Source organism: Microtus pennsylvanicus, chromosome 10 (assembly GCF_037038515.1).
Source record: "Microtus pennsylvanicus isolate mMicPen1 chromosome 10, mMicPen1.hap1, whole genome shotgun sequence".
In the NCBI taxonomy this organism is placed as follows: domain Eukaryota; kingdom Metazoa; phylum Chordata; class Mammalia; order Rodentia; family Cricetidae; genus Microtus; species Microtus pennsylvanicus.
Genome location: NC_134588.1, coordinates 21471957 through 21489891, shown reverse-complemented (window position 1 = coordinate 21489891; position 17935 = coordinate 21471957). Strand labels below are relative to the sequence as shown.

General features: G+C 42.2%; 1 protein-coding gene across 3 annotated transcripts in view; it reads left to right on the top strand.

Moving 5' to 3' along the window:
• Positions 1–17935, top strand: part of Nckap5 (NCK associated protein 5) — a 791944-nt gene that overhangs the window by 231154 nt on the left and 542855 nt on the right. The window lies entirely within an intron of this gene.

Genomic DNA, 17935 nt, shown 5'->3' with positions numbered 1-17935 from the left:
TGCTGCACCAGTGGTCAGTGGAATTAAAAGCAAACCTAGCTGTCATATCATTGCCTCCAAGGAGAAGACCATGTGGGGTTCTTTTGGAACGCAAAAACAGTTCCTTGTTTGCCATCCCCAGAAGGTGGAACCCACATGTCTACCGGGAGAAAGTGTCAGTACCTGTCCAGTGGTGATTCTTCCTGCTCACAGGCAGCCTGCCCCACCACAGTGTCCCCACAGTCTTAAAATGATTGCAGGCCCCCAAAAATCTGTCCACTGCACAGTACGGTTTGCGTTAAGAGACAACAACTTGTTATATTCCATAAAAACACCTCTGTGAGCCTGTGCTTAGGTGTATGGCATTGTGGCTGGCTGAGCAGAAACTCTAATTATTCACCTATCAGAGGAGGAATTTGGAGAGATTTGGCTTGATGGCTGCCACGCAGCTGTGGCTTACTGAAGTACCGAGTGCCTGAGTGATGATGATATTCAAGCTTACCAAGTTTTCAGGGTAGTGAAATATATCATCACCTTGTGCTCGATAAGCAAAAGCCTTGTAGTTAAGTGCACTGTATACCACACAAAATGATGAGAGAGGAAACATCTGTATCCAGTAGTTTGCCTATTTTCACAAATCTAAGTTAAATCTACAATTTAAGTTCAACATAGTATATACGTGTGTATGTTCATCAGTAGTTACAACCCCCAAAAGTAGAGATGCTAGCCAGAATGCAAAAAAATATCCTCATTTACAGAGGTGACATTGTGTCTGCTTGAACAAACTGAGTGTGGGTAGCACGGGCCCAAGGAAGGTTTTGCAAACTCTGGCTTTTGATAGGCAGGGACTCTGTGTCCAATGCTACAGTTTTCACAATCTCATGTCTGCTGTATTGATTTGTAGGAGGCCAAGGACTGTCATGTTGAAAGGAGGATTACAAAGAATTATATTACTATCCTTCCCTCAACTTCCCTTTAAACTTCCTTTCTGTCACATCCCTCCCGCCCCAGCCACACACCGGCCCTGGGCTGACTTTCCCAGTGCGGCAGGTTTCCCTAGTGAGTGGTTGCTATCCATTCTCGGACTCACATAACAGAAAAAAAGACGGGTCAGTTGAATAGATTCTGTGTGCTGCTTCTGCGAGCGCTTATCTTGTTCTCTGACTGCTTTGTAATTGTTATTGCTTTGAAGACGCCCTTCTTTCTCATCTGTGCGCTCAGATTATACAGGAGACTTTTCTGTCTCTCTCTTTTGGTATCGAGGTATATTCTTATCAGGATGTTTTTCTTCCATTTCATAAATAATGGTATTATTAGACACAGGACAAAGCTCTCCCAGCCCGAGCCAAAGGAAACAATACAGTGTGCATGAGCAGCAGGGGGTGAGCTAGATTCAGCAGCTATCTCTTTTTCCTTGCCGGCCTTTAATCAATGCTTGTATTCTTTCCAACTTCCTTATCCATCTTTTGTGGGCACTGTTTGTGAGTTTCCCTTCCTTTTGTCCTTTACTTTCTGTGACAGTGCTTCTGTTCCTTTAATTTATCAAGGTGTCACACACAACAGGCTGACTGTATTGAGGGTAGAGACACTGTCCATGTGCCAGAGTGTCTGTTGTTGGCTTTCCTTTCCTTTTGGACTAATGATGACATTGCTTGCTTTGGGGCTTTTGGTACTTGGCTCTGCTTTAGTGCCTAACTCTGTCAGAAAGTGTTCATTTCTGTGTTTGCTTTTCTATATGAATTAGCCTCCTACCAAAGTTTAAGTGGTCTATTCCCTTAATGGAATACTTATGTGCTGTAAGTCTGTCCTTCGCTCTGTTTTCTGACTCTTGGAGGTTTCTTGCATCTGAGAGTGCCTCCATGGGGCAGACACAGGCAGCTTTTGTAAGCTGAGATGGCAGAAGCTACATCCTGATCACAGTTTCTTAACATGCAGACAGAATCAACGTCTTTCCCTTACCCATTGAGTTCCAGGAGGTTTTTCTGCATGAAAGCACATGGAGGGCTGGATGTCTCTGTGCTGAGAAAATTAGAACAGAATAAAAGAAAATTCCTTCTCAGCCTTCCTGCTATTTGATGAAGAAGAAGATTTACAGATCATTAAAATAATGAGCTCAGGGAATAATTGATTTTAAAGTTTAACTTTATTTTTTATATGTGTATGTATGCATACATAGATGTGGGTAACCATGGATGTCAGAGAAACCCTGGTACAGGCTGTTTGTGAAGCACTGACATTTGTCTTCCTGAAATGGAGTGAGCATTGTTAGCTGTTGGGCCATGTCTCTAGTCTAAGAGTCTAGTTTTATTTGCCCCCTGCATCAGACGGAGTGGCCACTGGGACCCTTGGTTTGTTCGTTGTCCATTTCTTCCTGAAGATGATCCCTGTCTATGGTGTGCTGTTATGTTTGTTGGCTATGAGGATCCTTCTAACCATGGCTGCTTTAAAAAACCACAGTGAGTTATTTATACTGCAAGTAAAAGCCAATTAAAATCTCAAAATATTTTGTTACTAAATTTCACACATGTATCCAGTGTTTTCTGGCTCCTCCCCCAGCCCTCTCTTAGTTCTTCCCATGCCTGCAGCTTTCCTTTCTCCCCTACAGTTCTCTTTACTGTATTCATGACTTTGGCTCGGTGTCCAACAGAGTTCAACTAAAGGTTGTTTGTATAACCATGGGTTTAGGATTATCCACTAGAGCCTGGTAGGCCTACCAGTGGGTGCACAGCTGGATGCTATGCCTTCCCATATTCACGGAATGTACTAGATGTCATAGTTCATCAGTAGATGGTGCCTGTGGTTGGGGAAAGTGTGCACGAGGACCCTTCTACTTGGTGCTGAATGATTGCTGAATAAGGTTTCCGTGGAAGAAATCACTTGGTGTCTGTTCATATTGTACTTTAGCTAAGTCTTCATCCTGACCCAGTCCACCCTTCCATCTTCAGAAAGGAATTTTAATGAAGCCTAAATTACCCTTTTACTTTTGGCAAATGGGCCAGGTCATAACCCAGTAAAGCGTTAATTACTTTGAGTTTATGGATCAGTTATTTAACATGTTGATTGGTTATTTCTCATATTTCTGTATGCTTTCTTCACACGTCAATTATCTGTAGAAACAGAATGGATTTGACCCTGAATGATGATTCTTGCCCGATCAGTTGTTTGCTTTGTAATCACTCATGTTTTTATCAACAGGATATTTATCCTCTTTACTGCTTTATTTCTTCATCTTGAAGTATTGGAATTAGTGTGTAAAATCTCTTTGGATCCCTACTCTGGTCTCATTATTTCCTAAGCTTATTTTTTAGGTGGCTTACAGTATCCTTCCCTTGAATGTCAGGGATCTCAGCATCTACCTATTACCATAGCTACAAGCGTCAGTCCACAGTGTTGCTGGAGGCAACTATGTGAAACACACATTGCCAAGATGCTGCAGTGTAAAAACCAACACATTAGCAAATGGGCACCTGCTAGGACTCAAGAGACAAACACATTGTGAAACAATCTATTCCTAGTCAAAAAAAACCAACAAAGATTTCAGCGACTAATGCCCCACTTGAATTGCCACAGAAAAGAAAACTCTTGTTTAGTTGTTGTTGTTGTTGTTGTTTTTTCCGATAGATGAAGAGAAGGGGGAAATGGAAAGAAGCTTTTGTGCTCAGCATGGACCAGTGTTATAGATGGAGAACTCCTTGAAGCTCCTTTTGGGTCATTAATATCCAAGTTGTGAATTAGAACTATATAGGTGATAACTATATGGGGAAGGAATAGCAAAAATAAGGATGCATTGAAAAAGAAAACAGAAGGGATAACCAGAGCAAGATTAGAACTGAGTTGAAAAGATTTGAGAGTCAGAGAAGCACTGGTCTTGATCATTATTGTAAACACTGTCTCTTTGTCTTCCCTCTCGCTAGAGATGAATGTCTGCTTCCCTAATATGTTCACCCTATTTATATATATGTAAGTAATTATAAGGATTCCTGGTTGGAATATTAAACACCCTTTGTTTTCATTTACTTTTTTTGTCACTATGATAGAATACCTGATAAAAGCGACTTAAGGAAGGGTTGATTTTGACTCACTGTTCGGTGGGAAAGGCGTGGGAATGGGAGTTGAGGCAGCTTGTCACATTGCATCCACAATCAGAAAGCAGATAACGATGAACACTGGTTCTCAGCTCTCTCTGCCCTCCTCACTTAGTGTGGGACTCCAACCCATCAGACAGTGCTGCCCACTCAGTTACCACACCTAGAGACTTCCTCAGAGACAAGCCCAGAGGTTTAAGCATTAGGTGATTCCAGATTCTGTTGAGTTGACAGCCAGCAGTAACCAGGACATGATCCAGATCACTTGTGTGAGGCTTCGTCTCCATGGCAGCCATATTACTGTGTTCTTTATAGTTCAGCAGTGGAGCTTCTGGGAGCAACTGGACTGTGAGGGCTTGGACCTCGTGAATAGTTTAATCACTTATGAATTCATAACTTAAGGGCGTTCAGAGTAGGGGCTTTACTTATAGATAGAAATCTTTCTTTGTGATTTCTGGTTACCACTGAGGGGCAGAGCCTCTTCTGCTATACACTCCCACAACATCCCGTTTCATGGTAGGCATCAAAGCAATGGAGCCATCCATGGGTGGACACCATGGGGCACAATCCTTTCTTCCTCCAAGTTGCTTTTCTCAAGTATTTTGTCACAACATTGCAAAGCTGTCCCATACATGTCTATACATATTATCCGTGTCAGTGATTCTTCTGTATGCGGAGTAAAAGTCTCTCACTTAGAAGCTAGAGATGTGGTTCAGGCCCTGTCTCTGTTCAATCCCAGTGTTACATGTTTATGAGCATGATACTACGTACCTGTAATCTCAGCACTCAGGTGATGGAGATATGAAGATCAAGGGTATGAGGTTATTCTTTGATACATAGATATTTGAGGTTAACCTAGGCTGCATAAGACACAGTCTCAAAAACTATCTCTCATGTAATATTGGCACAATCCTAGCATCAAAGAACATCAGCTCACAAGGAGAATATTAACAAGGAGAGGTTCTTGTGTCCTGTTAGTCAACAGCCTTCTAATTAGAATGACTTGGGAAATCAGGAGATTCTTCTTTCTTTGCTAGGTGTGTGTGTGTGTGTGTGTGTGTGTGTGTGATAGTTCTGCTATTCTCCATGACATATTTATACCCCAACTCTAACCCAAGACCAAGACCAAAGTTGACCTCTGGCCTCTACACATACATGTGTGTATATGTACTCAAATATTCATGCATCTACATACAGTAGACATAAAGACATGCATGTATATGCACACAAACAACCCAGGTCCTACAGTATTCTCAAGTACTAATGATGATTCCCATTGGTCAACATCTGAGTTCCTAAGTAGCTGCTATAGAACCTGCCTCTAGGAAGAACAGTTGAGAGACTAGAGGTCTCCTACCTAAGCCCTCACAATCCACGAATTCATCTTTATTTCAGAAGGCCAAGTATATATGTTCCTAATAGAAAGAGAACAAGGATTGTATCTTATACATCAAACCTCACAGAAGACTTAGTAAAAAGTATCTGACAGACTGAGGAGGTAAACATACTTGGCCTCCCCAGAACCTGACTTCTGTCCCCAGGAGCTGTAAACAGCTGGAATGGCAGTATGAAATTGTAGTTCCACTCTGAGCAGGCAGAGACAGGCAAGTAAGTCCCTGACATGCTTCGGCTGGCTACTCTAGTCTACTTGGCATGTTCCAGTCCAATTAGAGACCTTGTCTCAAGCAAAACCTGGTAAAGCATGGGAGGGTGACCATGGACTTCTGCATGTGTATGCACACACACACACACACACACACACACACACACACACACACACACCTTGTCAAGAATCCATGATTGTTGTCCATGAGTGTGATTTGCTTTTATGTACTGCAACCCTTGATGCTTATGACATAGACTGCCGTTTTAGTATAAATATTTCCCTCATTTTCCTGATCACAAGTCAGTACTCCCTTTGTTGAAAATCTGCTGTACTTTTCTTAGATAACCTATTAACCGGACCACACTTTGTATGTATCCAACTGGAGTGTCCTTTGCTCTAAAATGCTTAAAACAAAAGGTATTTCAGACATTGACATTTTTTAGATTTTTGGAATTTTTCCACAGACTTTACCAGTTAAGAGCGTCTAATCTAAAGTAGTCTAGACTCAGAAGTTGTTAGATTTTGAATGTTTTGATTGGGGGAGGTTTACCTTATATTCAGAGAGATGTATTTTGTACAAATGAACGTAGTTGATATCCCCCCCCCACACACACACACTGCCTGAAGTGTGTTGGCTTGCCAGGGCTGCCAACATGGTTTCTCAGACAAGAAACCTTAAACAGCAGCAATGGATTGCCTTACAGTCCTACAGCATGCCAAGTGCTTTTGGAATGTGCTCTGTACCTCTTGCGGAGTTCCTGAAGGGTTGTTTGCAGTCTCTGCTCTTGATAGGCTGTGTAAGAACCACTCCAGTGCAAAGACAATTGTTTATGTGCCATTGGTGTCCGAGCTTGATTAACATTCATTTTAAGGACTTTGTTTCAACATGGTCACTTCAGTAGACTTTTGTCACAAAATAGGTGAACTTTGAGGTCCTACAGTTAGGATTTCAAATTAGAATTGTTGTTTTGGTTGTAATATTTCAGTCCATGACACCAAATATGTACACACTGTATTTTTCTAGGATGGGATGCTTCAGGGTTCTGAGTGGACTTTAAGTCTTTGCTGAATTTTCCAGAGTGTATCAGGGTACCTCCAGCCCAGCAGGCAGCATACTCCAGCCGTGAATCGACAATATTGCCAGTTTTGCCTAAACGTGTCTGCTTTTCTGAGAATTCACTCTTAGGTTCATGGCTCACTATGCCAGAGGAGAGAATTCAGTGCACAGTCTCTGGTTACTGTCTGTGCCAGAGAAGGGAGGGAGTTCAGTGAGTGCACAGTCTCTGGTTTCTGTCTGTGCCAGCGAAGGGAGTTCAGTGCACAGTCTCTGGTTACTGTCCATCAGAATTTCAGTTGATGTCCTGAAGCCTTTTCATTTCCAAACTCACAAGCCTCCTTGTCCTGAGGCTACACAGATGGTTTGAATCTCTGCATAGACCCCATCTCGGGGCCTTCAATCAAAACGGAGCCAGAATGAAATTTCAAGGCCATTGATAGTTGAAAGCCATGGCGAACTCAATTAATTGTCACATAAGGGCTGTGTTCATGTGTGAGGAGACAGCATGAGTTTTTTTGTGAAGAAGCCCATTCTTTATTCAGCTACATACAACCCATCAATCTGCATATCGCCGGGACCAACGAAAAATGACCTACCTTCATAGGACACAGTTTTATTAACTATGTTGGATTTCTTTTGAGAAGAGTTTCAATATTCAAAAGAAATAAGATACAGGAAGAGGAAGGAAATTTCAAGTTTTTTTTCTAATAATTGAACATAAAAAAAACCCTTGTCTACAAACAACATTTTTCAGAAGTAAAAGTTAATTCAAGAAATTCATTGGTTCTCCAACGCTTTATAAATTATATATCTCAAGGAACTCAGTTTGAAGTCATTGGCCAGAGTTTGCCCTCAAGGGGAGACAGTTTAAGAGTTAATACAAGTAATTTGTATCTCCAAGAGCGGATGAGCTTGCTCCTGTGTGCATTTTGCAGAGTTATTGATAGGAGGTGTTTGGGACTGCACTCTGCCCCAGAGAGAGATGGGGAGAGAAGAGGATGATCTTGCTTCAGTTCATGATTGTGTTAACACAGGAGGCTTTTTTTACTTTATCAAACACTTCGGCATAAGAAGCACAAGTTTTTCTAGGGAAAGATAATAGCTACAAGTGAAAAAGAGGAGAAGATGCAGACGGACAAATTGGTGCATCTTTAGAAAGGGACCGTCAGGTATGCAGGGGGTACCTAGGATTAACGAAATGCTACGTGCATAGGCTTTTTCTTCTTGTGTGCTCACATTGGCACAATTGTCAAAATTTGGAGCATGGGGTTAACTTACTGAATGGCTAATGAGCTTCCAGGATCCTCTTGCCTAAACCCCATCCCACCCACAGTATAAGGGTTATAGACAGCTTTTTATGGATGGCTGTGGATATAAACTGCAGGGCAAGCACTTGACCTCTAAGCCTGTAGAAACCTGATGGTTGCCATTCTTTGCCTGGAACCAGCATCTGATATTGAATATGGGTGAAGGTAGCTTGTAATATGGTCTTGTGCCTGGAAGACCACCTTTGCTCTGAATGGCAATCATTTATTCATTGTAGTGTGCTTATGCCCTGTGCACCCAAATCATGTAGTCTTAACCGTCTAGCATCTCACAGCCTATTACGGAAGAGAAATAGATAAGCAGAGAGTGCTAATATCATAGATGGTTCAGTGGAGGACTGGGTGAATGAGTTAATAAATAGAAGTGTAGGTGTCATTTGCATCTTAATTTATGAGGACAGAAGGACTGTCTTGGGAATGAATATATGGCAAAGGATATGTGTGTGTGCATGTGTTCGTATGCGCACATGCGTGTACACACACGCACATGGAGGCTAGAGGACAATCTCAGCTGTCATTTCTCAGGCACTATGCACCTTGTCCTGTTATTTTGGAAATGATCTGTCACTGGCTTGCAGCTTGCAGAGTTGCCTTTGCTGGCAGGTGAGTGAGCTCCAGGTGTCCATCTATCTCTGTATCTCCAGGGTTGGAATTTGCAAATGTGTGTTCCCGTATCCAGTTTTGTTTAGATGGGTTCTGGAGAGCAAACCCAGGTCCTTGCGTACCAAATGAACTATCTATGTAGCTCTAAGGAGAATTGTATTAGGTTGCTATTAAAAGGCAGTCTACTAAGTTGTAGATTCCTGTTTTTGTTGTTTTGATTTATCTGTGTACTGCAACACAGAAAATTCTTTGGGAGGAAACATCTCTTGATTTGGGAAGAACCGAAGCTACAACTTTACCAGCAAACAGAATGCGTAAATTCTTTTTGCTCCTGAAATCAGGATCTTGAAATCAACTTGTTGAGTTGCCCAGTGTCTGGTGCACAATGTTTGTGAAAGTCCACGGATTTGAAACACTCCCTCCACTTACGGACTTCTCATATCATAAATCTGAAGAGAGTCTCCCAGCATGGAATGAAGGAGTGATTTACGGTACTTTAAAGCATTCAGGAAAGTAAGAAATGGAAAAAGAATGGCTGTTGGAGTTTTCTTTGGTCTGTGTTGTGCTTTATAAAAGTTTGTTGAAAATCTGTTCTCCCCTTACGTGTCTGGAGAGGTTCATAATGAGATGAAGTACTGTGGAAAGGCTAATTAATTTAGCCTGACTCAGGGAAAGCCGCCACTGGTCTCCCCATCTGCCCAAGCGACAGGTGCGCCTGCCTCTTGGCATTGTCCTGCCCTCTGCAGCGGGTGACTCCCCAGGATGCCTGTGTGTGGAGATAATGGTCCTTGAACTCCTCCGGAGAACAAACCTGTTCTCTCTTCACACATACCAGATCGCCACCGGGCTTCTATTATTGGGGCTCCTATTCTTGGGCCTCGGCTAGAAACACGGCTGGGTGATGATGAATTGAACCTTTCCCCCCAAGATTTTAGAGCATAACACCCTGCCTCAAGGCACAGATGAAAACAGTCATTTATCTAATTTCCCTCTAGGCATTTGGCAGCATCTTCCTGGGGAAAATTAGGAAGGAGTGTTGATTGAAACAAAGCCCATGACTGAGCATGTGAGCTTGTGGGGGAGTGGATTTGCATTTTGCTTCTACGCTACAGAGTACATTGGCGCTTGGTATTTGGTGGTAGTGGTGGCGGGGGTGGTATTGGTGATGATGGTGGTGGCTGTGGTTGGTGTGTGTGTGTGTGTGTGTGTGTGAGAGAGAGAGAGAGAGAGAGAGAGACAGAGACAGAGACAGAGACAGGTCAACCTCAGGTGTTCTTCCTCGGGGGCTGTCCGTCTTGGATTTTGAGACAGGCTCTCTCGTTGCCCTGGATTTCTTCAAACGGACTAGGCTGGCTGAAGAGTGAGCCCCAGTTATTCACCTGACTCCGTATCCCCAGCACTAGCTTTGCAAATGCATCCCACCATATCTAGCTCTTTATGTAGGCTCCTGGATAAAGCTTGGGTTCTCATGCTGACAAAGCAAGCATTTTACCAACTGAGCCGTTTCCCCAGCCTTAGTGTCTTCTTAGTAAAATCTATTAAGTCTTTGGGTTTGGCTCATGTTCAGCTGGTCTCCAATGTGTCGTCTCCTGTTTCTCATGGTATTTCAGAGGCAGTGTTCATGTAAGTGGTGGGTATGAAAATACTGGTGCTGACGTGTTTTATTTTCCCTGAATGTACATTCATTGGTATTTTATGTTTTGGACAAAATGCTATTTAAACAGCTGAGAAGAAGGGGTATGAGGTTCTTTTTTCAGCCTATGTGGACATCTTATATGTTGCCTTGCATACATGAGGACCTTCAGTTTCCAGAAACAATTAGAAAACCCAGGTGTGGGACTGTGTGCTGTAGACAGAAGTTGTGGTGGGCAGAGTCAGTGGTAGTCAAGTAGCCTCACCTGCTCCACAAGTCTTCAGATCAACAAGAAACTGTCTCGAGGGTACCACTCTTTCCCCATGGGGATATCTTGCTGGATGAGTCATGGTGAATTTTGTAGGCTTTCCAGCTGGAAAAGACCAGTGATTGCCTTTTCCCCTCTGCAGCTTGTATCACAGCTTAGTATACCGTGAGAGCTAGTCCTCAGAGAAGAGGCCTCCAACTCAGTTCCTGCTCAATTCCCCAAAATTCCTCTGTCTGAAGAAAGTGTTGTCTTCAGCAATAGAGTTCTTACCTTTACATTCTGAGAGACAGCCTAGGGCTATAGGAATAGCCTGTATTGTTTGGGGGAGTTTCTCAGATCCCTCTGGTGTGTTTGACACAGGAGTTGGAACAGGGGTGAGAGTGGCAGAAGAGATGGAAATAACGTAGAGTACTCATTGATGAAATTCTAAAACAATTTTACAATAAAATAGAAGAATAAGGTATATGGTATCTTGAGAAGTGGCATCTGAGGTTGACCTCTGATTCCTAAATGTTCAAGAACACACACATACTCAAATATACAAGAATACACACACGCTCAAACACACACACTCAAACACACAACACATACACACTCAACCACATAAGAACACACACACTCAAACACACAAGAACACACACTCAAACACATAAGAACACACACTCAAACACACAAGAACACACACAAACACACAAGAACACACACACAAACACACAAGAACACACAGTCAAACACACAAGAACACACACAAACACACAAGAACACACACAAACACACAAGAACACACACACAAGCACATAAGAACACACAAACAGATGGACATACACAGGCTTAAATGTGATTTCAAATAATTGTTTATATTTGCTAATTTATAAGTTTGTTAAAAAAATAATGATCATATTTAAGCTTTTGATTAGTGGGAGACAAGGCATTTGCCCTGCCTAATCGAGCATCCCATGTTTTCACACGACTTATGGGCATTGGGCATTTCTGTGAGTTCGTCTCAGGGCTCTTTGTTATTTCTGAGAATATATAGGGCTAAACTCCTTATGCTGTGTGATATTGTGTACCCCTTTTGTTCTTGTTCCATCACAGTAGTGGCTTGTCAGAGGCTACCCCACATGACACCACAGTATCACAGAAGCAAAGAAGGGAGTGGAGGGCTCTTGTTCTTATTAGCCAAGCATGAATGCTGTTTGCTAAAGGATAAACTGTGCCACTCCTTTTTTGTCTTAAAAATCTCTGATTATAAGTGCTACAGAGGCGGTTTAGTGATTAAAAATGTGCACTGTTCTTGCAGAAATCCTGAGTTCAACTCCTAGCACTCTTATTGGGTGATCCCCCTCACTACCTGTTGCTCCAGCTCTAGGGGATCTGATGCCCTCTGGCTTATGTCATCATCCACATGCACAGAGCCTCAAAAATCTCTGCTTAAAACTAATAATGATATGTGTATATTAACCCCTAATAGAATTATAATTTTGCTTTATTGATTTTGAGACTATATGTCCCCAAAATGACCTCTGACTACTGTCTTTACCTCCAAAGTGCTGGTATTGCAGATGTGTCTCACCATGCCTGTTTTAGGTGGCTCTGTTGATGGAACCCAGGGCTTTGTCCAAGCGGGGCAAGTACTCCGTTATCTAAGCTATACCCCAAATGCCTTATCATTCATTGTGCAATCTAGTTTTCCATGCTGGTGTGCTCTGGCATGTTAGGTGTTCTTTCTGGTTGTATGATTCATATGCGCTGAATTTATACTTGTTTATTTGTGTTTATTTCCCAATACTATAGCTAATAGCAGACCTAGAACAAACTATTAGCATTTGCTGAATGAGCTAGAATTTTTACTTAGCATTAGGTTTTGTAGTCTGTTGCAGGGCTATTCTAGGTGAATTAAAGGCACACCTTGTCCTAGTTTCATTTCTGTCGCTGTGCTAAAATGCCCCACAACAATCAATTTAGGGAGAAAGCCGTATATTGGGCTTACAATTCTAGTTCAAAGTCCATCCTAGCAGAGAGAAGCAGCAAGACCCATCACCCCTGCAGTCAAAATCAGAGGAAAAACATACATGCATACTCACTTGCTTCTACTAAAGTTTTCCACTCTTGTGTAGTATAGGACCCTCTGCCTAGGGAATGGTTTCACTCACAGTAGGCTGAGATGTCCTATATCAGTAACTTAACTAATACAACCCTCCACATATATGTCTACAGACCAAAACTGGTTATTTGACAATCCCTTATGGAGACTCTTCCTAGATGCTTCTAGGTTGTGTCAGGTTGATAATGCTAACCATCAGGGGCGTATATATTAGGTTGCATACGCATTATGATGTTTTAAATACCTTGGGATGTAAGGACTGAAACTGAACTCCCAAACCAACATGAACCTGTATGTGCAGGGGAGAATATTGCAGGATGTTTTGCCACAGTGAAAGAAACTGGCTTTGGATCTGCAAGATCATTAAAAATTTTTAAATTTTATTGTTGACAACATGTACAAGCACACGTACCTATTACTACTTACCTTTTTTTTTTGAAAAAGTGAACTAGCAATCATACATGTTATCTGATATTTCCTGTAGACAGAAGTTTTGTCCTGCCTGGTCCTGCAGCTGTTCAGTCCCAACAAAACACACAGAGGCTTATATTAATTACAAACTGTTTGTCCTATTAGTTTAGGATTATTATTAACTAGCTCTTACAATTTAAATTAACCCATAATTCTTGTCTTATTAGCCACGTGGCTTGGTACCTTTTATCAGTGAGGCATTCTCATCTTGCTTCCTCTGTGTCTGGTGTCTTCAGATTGAGCCTTTCCTCTTCATAGAACTTTCCTAGTCTGGTCACCCCACCTATACTTCCTCCCTGACTACTGGACAATCAGCATTTTATTAAACCAATACAAGTGACAAATCTTTACAGGGTACAAGAGCATTATCCCACACCAGTTTCCATCAAAGCACAGAGTCTGTAACACATTGCAGCATTGTAACATTGTAACACTGAGTCTGTAGTAATTTGCTTGATATAAGGTAGCAGGGCTCATTCAGCTACACCCTGTTCTATGCATCCACAGTATGGAACTGTTTGTAAAGATTTAACAGTACGTACAAGCATTAGCTCACACCTTCCTTTGAACTTTTGCTGCCTTGCCTCAGGGCACTTTCATGGGGCACTATCTTCCCAATGAATAGCAGAAAATATGACAGCTTCCATTCTGTCTGCTCAGTATGTACAGGAGTCATGGATCCCTTTTAGAGAAGCTAATGAGTATCTTATTATTTCTAGAAAAATTCCGTGATCAATTCTGATGTAGCAGAAGGCCCTGTGAAACTCCTAGTTTGTGTTCTCCTTCCAACTTACGCCCCTTAGCTAGGAGGCTTCTCTTTGGGAGTGTGTTCTAAATACTGAAGTCTTGTAGGTGTTTTCAGGAGTTTTACAAATGTCAGTGGTTTCTTTGGGGGACATTTCTTGCAGATCAGTGGTACTGTGAAGATCTACAGTTCACATTAAAAGAAAATTCATCATTCTTTATTTTGGGTTGGGACCAGAGAAAGATGCTGGGTGCCCTTATAAATCATTTTCTTCCTTATTTTCTTGACACAGGGTCTGTCACTGAAATTAGAGCTAGGCTGGTAGCCAGGCAGCCCCACCTATACTCTTATCTCTGTCCCCCAAAGCACTGGGGTGACAGGCACATGAGTGGCCATGCCTAGCTTTTGACATGGGTGTTAGAGATTGAAATTGTCCTCATGCTTGCATAGTGAGCGCTCTTGAACACTGAACCATCTCCCCAGAGGTTGTTTTGAAGGCGTTTAGCAACCGGAGGCTTATTCTTCATTTGGATATAAAATGGGATAAAGAGTGAGGATCTTTTTCTTCCTGAGAGTTAAATATTCTCTTTCATGGAACTGAAAGGGGAGTGAGTACTGTGTCTGATTTGTTGTGTTTTTGATATTGTGTTTTGTCCCTGTTCTGGAGCTAAGGATCCATGGCTTTTGATCACATATCCCCAGGCATTGGTTTTGTAATCATAAACACAGTATCCGCCTCATAATGAGCTCCCAACTTTGCAGCAGAAAAAAATAGGGATGTGATGCATCGTGAAATTGCAGTTGTCTGCAGTCAGCAGGAGAACTAAACTCTTCAGATGGGTGCCTGAATGTACATTTGCTGTGTGGAGCTTGAAAGGCAAGCGGTCTTTGTTTGTTTATTTATTTATTTTACACACAACTGTTTGTAAGAACCTTCAATTAGCATGAAAAAGAAGCTGGTCCCAGCTTCACAGCCAGTTTGGAACTACATATTGGAAGGTATGGTGTGCGAGGATATCCAGGACAAACTGGATTATTGATGAAAGTGGCTGAGCAGTTTGTTCTGATATCCTGATTGCATTTATTACTTGATCCCACAAGCATTAATATGTAGAAAGAGTGAAGACTGTACCACAAATGCTATTTCCTCTTCCACAACTTGATAACGTCCTTTGTTTGAGTAGTGGCAGTGTTTTTCATGGGTATATCAGTATTTAATATTCCTGGGACACTCATCTTTTGATGCTTCTCATTCATTAAATTCTAAATCAATGTATTAATTAATTAAAATGCTACCATCCATGGCTGAATCTGAATTCTAACATTGCCTGTCTGGAGTAACTTTCCCTTTTTCCTGGATCAGGATTTAGTATTCCTGTGAATACCTTTGGTGCTTCTCATTCATTAAGTTCTAAATTAATGTATTAATTAATTAAAATGCCACCATCCATGACTGAATCTGAATTCTAACTGCCTGTCTGCAGTAACTTTCCCTTTTTCCTGGAGTTCTTGTTTGCCTACATATTGTATCTTCATCTCTAATTTTGAGTCATGGTTGCTCTAACACATATGTGGTTCTCAGTACCTGCAAACACGTGGGCTATTTTGATTCAACACCCCTTCTTTTTGTACTTATTTACATGTGATATCTATACATGTGTATGCCCTGCCAGAAGAGGATGTTTCTTGTCCTGTTCTATCATTTTCTGCCTTGATCTCTGAGACAGGGCCTTTCACTCAGCCTGGATCTAGGATGGCAGACAATATGCCCCAGGAATCTTCCTGCCTCTGCCCACTGTGGAACTGGAGTTACAAACGTGTCTATCAATGCTAGAGATTTGAACTTGGATCTTTATGCTTACCTAGCAAGTACCTTTCCCGCCGAGCCATTTCTCCAGCTCTGTAACATTGGCTGTCTGTGGGGACATCATTTTGGATTGGATTCCCAGTAGCTCTTATTCAGAGGCTTCATTTTTTTCTAGTAACATTTTTATTAACTCTTCGAACATTTCATAAATGTGTTCAATGTTGCCGATCACATTCACAACCCCCCAGTTCCCACCCTGACTTGTGATGTGGGAGTGTCATATATCAATCTGTTGATTTCATTGGTTAAGCAATAAAGAAACTGCTTGGCCCTGATAGGTTAAAACATAGGTGGGAGGAGTAAACAGAACAGAATGCTGGGAGGAAGAGGAAGTGACCTCAGACTCGACAGCTCTGCTCTCTGGAGCAGAGACGCCATGCTCCCCTCTCCCGGGCAGACACACGCGATGAAGCTCTGACCCAGGATGGATGTAGGCTAGAATCTTCCTGGTAAGACTGGTGCTACACAGATGATTAGAAATGGGCTAAATTAATATGTGAGAATTAGCCTAGAAGAGGCAAAATAGAAATGGGCCAAGCAGTGTTTAAATGAATACAGTTTGTGTGTTGTTATTTCGGGGCATAAGCTACTGAGGCAGCCGGGGTGCTGGGGACACAGCCCCGCCGTTCCTATTACAACAGACTTGTCCAAGGCCCATGGCCCCAGAAGCTCTTAGCTCCCTGCTTTGAGTCCTTCTTAAAGTGCTTGCAACACTCAGACTTCATCAGCGATGTCTCTTGGTACAGTAAGTGGTGGTCAGTGCACAAAGTCAGGTTGGTCAAAGCACAGAGAATTAGAGTCAGCGGAATACTGAACCACATTGGGATCGATCGATCGATCTATCTATCTATCTATCTATCTATCTATCTATCTATCTATCTATCTATCTATCTATCTATCCACCCATCCTTTCCATTTGTCCATCTGTCCATCCAGCATATCTCTCTCTCTCTTTCTCTCTCTCTCTCTCTCTCTCTCTCTCTCTCTCTCTCTCTCTCTCTCTCTCACACACACACACACACACACACACACACACACACGAGGCTCAGGGTTCGTTGTAGAGGAGGGGAAAGAAAATTGTAATAGTAAAAGGCCAAGGAGGACCAGAGCAAAACAAGGCTTTGTGGACCTGACAACCTGGCAAAACTGCTGGGCTTATGAGCTCACAGGAGCTGTGATTGTCTATACAAGAAGTGCGCACAATTGATAAGCCAGCTAACATTCCAGCATGCTGGGGGGAGAGCATTCGTTAGAACCATTGACGGTCAATAGAGTCATTGACAGTTGATGGCTTCTGGGGTTCATAGCACCACACCCAACTTTCCTCATAAGTTCTGGAATTTCAATTCAGGTCCTCAAGCTTGCAAGGCAAGCACTTTATTGACTGGGTCCCTCCTTAGCCTGGAAAGTTGTTTTTTTTTCTTTCTTTGTTTTGGGCAGCCAGGCTTGTCACAATTCTTGGAAGAAAGAAATCCTCTTATCAACCTGGGGATGGAGCATTCCCCTCTGCATTCACTTGCAGATGTAGCATAAGAGGGATGAATGCCACTCAGATACTTCATCTCACTGTGGGGGAGGGATCTCTGGGGAAACTGTCACTGAGACCTGGAGCTGGCTAGAAGCTTCTTCCCTTGATGTCACCTGTTCACTGTTTAAAAATTTGAAAAGCCGTTCAGAATGCATGCATTATGACAAGCATTCTTAACATTTCATTAGATATTCTATACATCGGAAGTGTAATTAGTTATGATGAATATGAGATGAATCTCGTTATGAAGTATGAATACTAAACTTGAGTGAGCGAGTCTTTATTGTTTGTTTGCATGTGTTCACATGGAGGCCAAAGGCTGGCGTCCAGGAGCCGGTTCTCTGTTCCGCCCCTGGGTCCCACAGGTCTCAGATCCATGGAGATCTTTTTTTCCCAGAAAGCACCTTTACCTTCTCAGCCATCTTACTGACTTACGATCTGATCTTGAAATCTGTATTTTAGTAAATTTCCTAAACCTTGAGAATATGCAGAGTTTTAAATTTAGACTTTGATGTGAGGAGACTCAACACTCGATGCTGTCACAGCCCAACTTAGATCTCAGTTGTCCCCTTAGCCTTGTGACCTTCAGTTTCCACCTCTATAGACTGAGTAGCTGTCAGGCTCATAGAATGGACAAAAATGTCCAATAGACTTCATTTTTCAC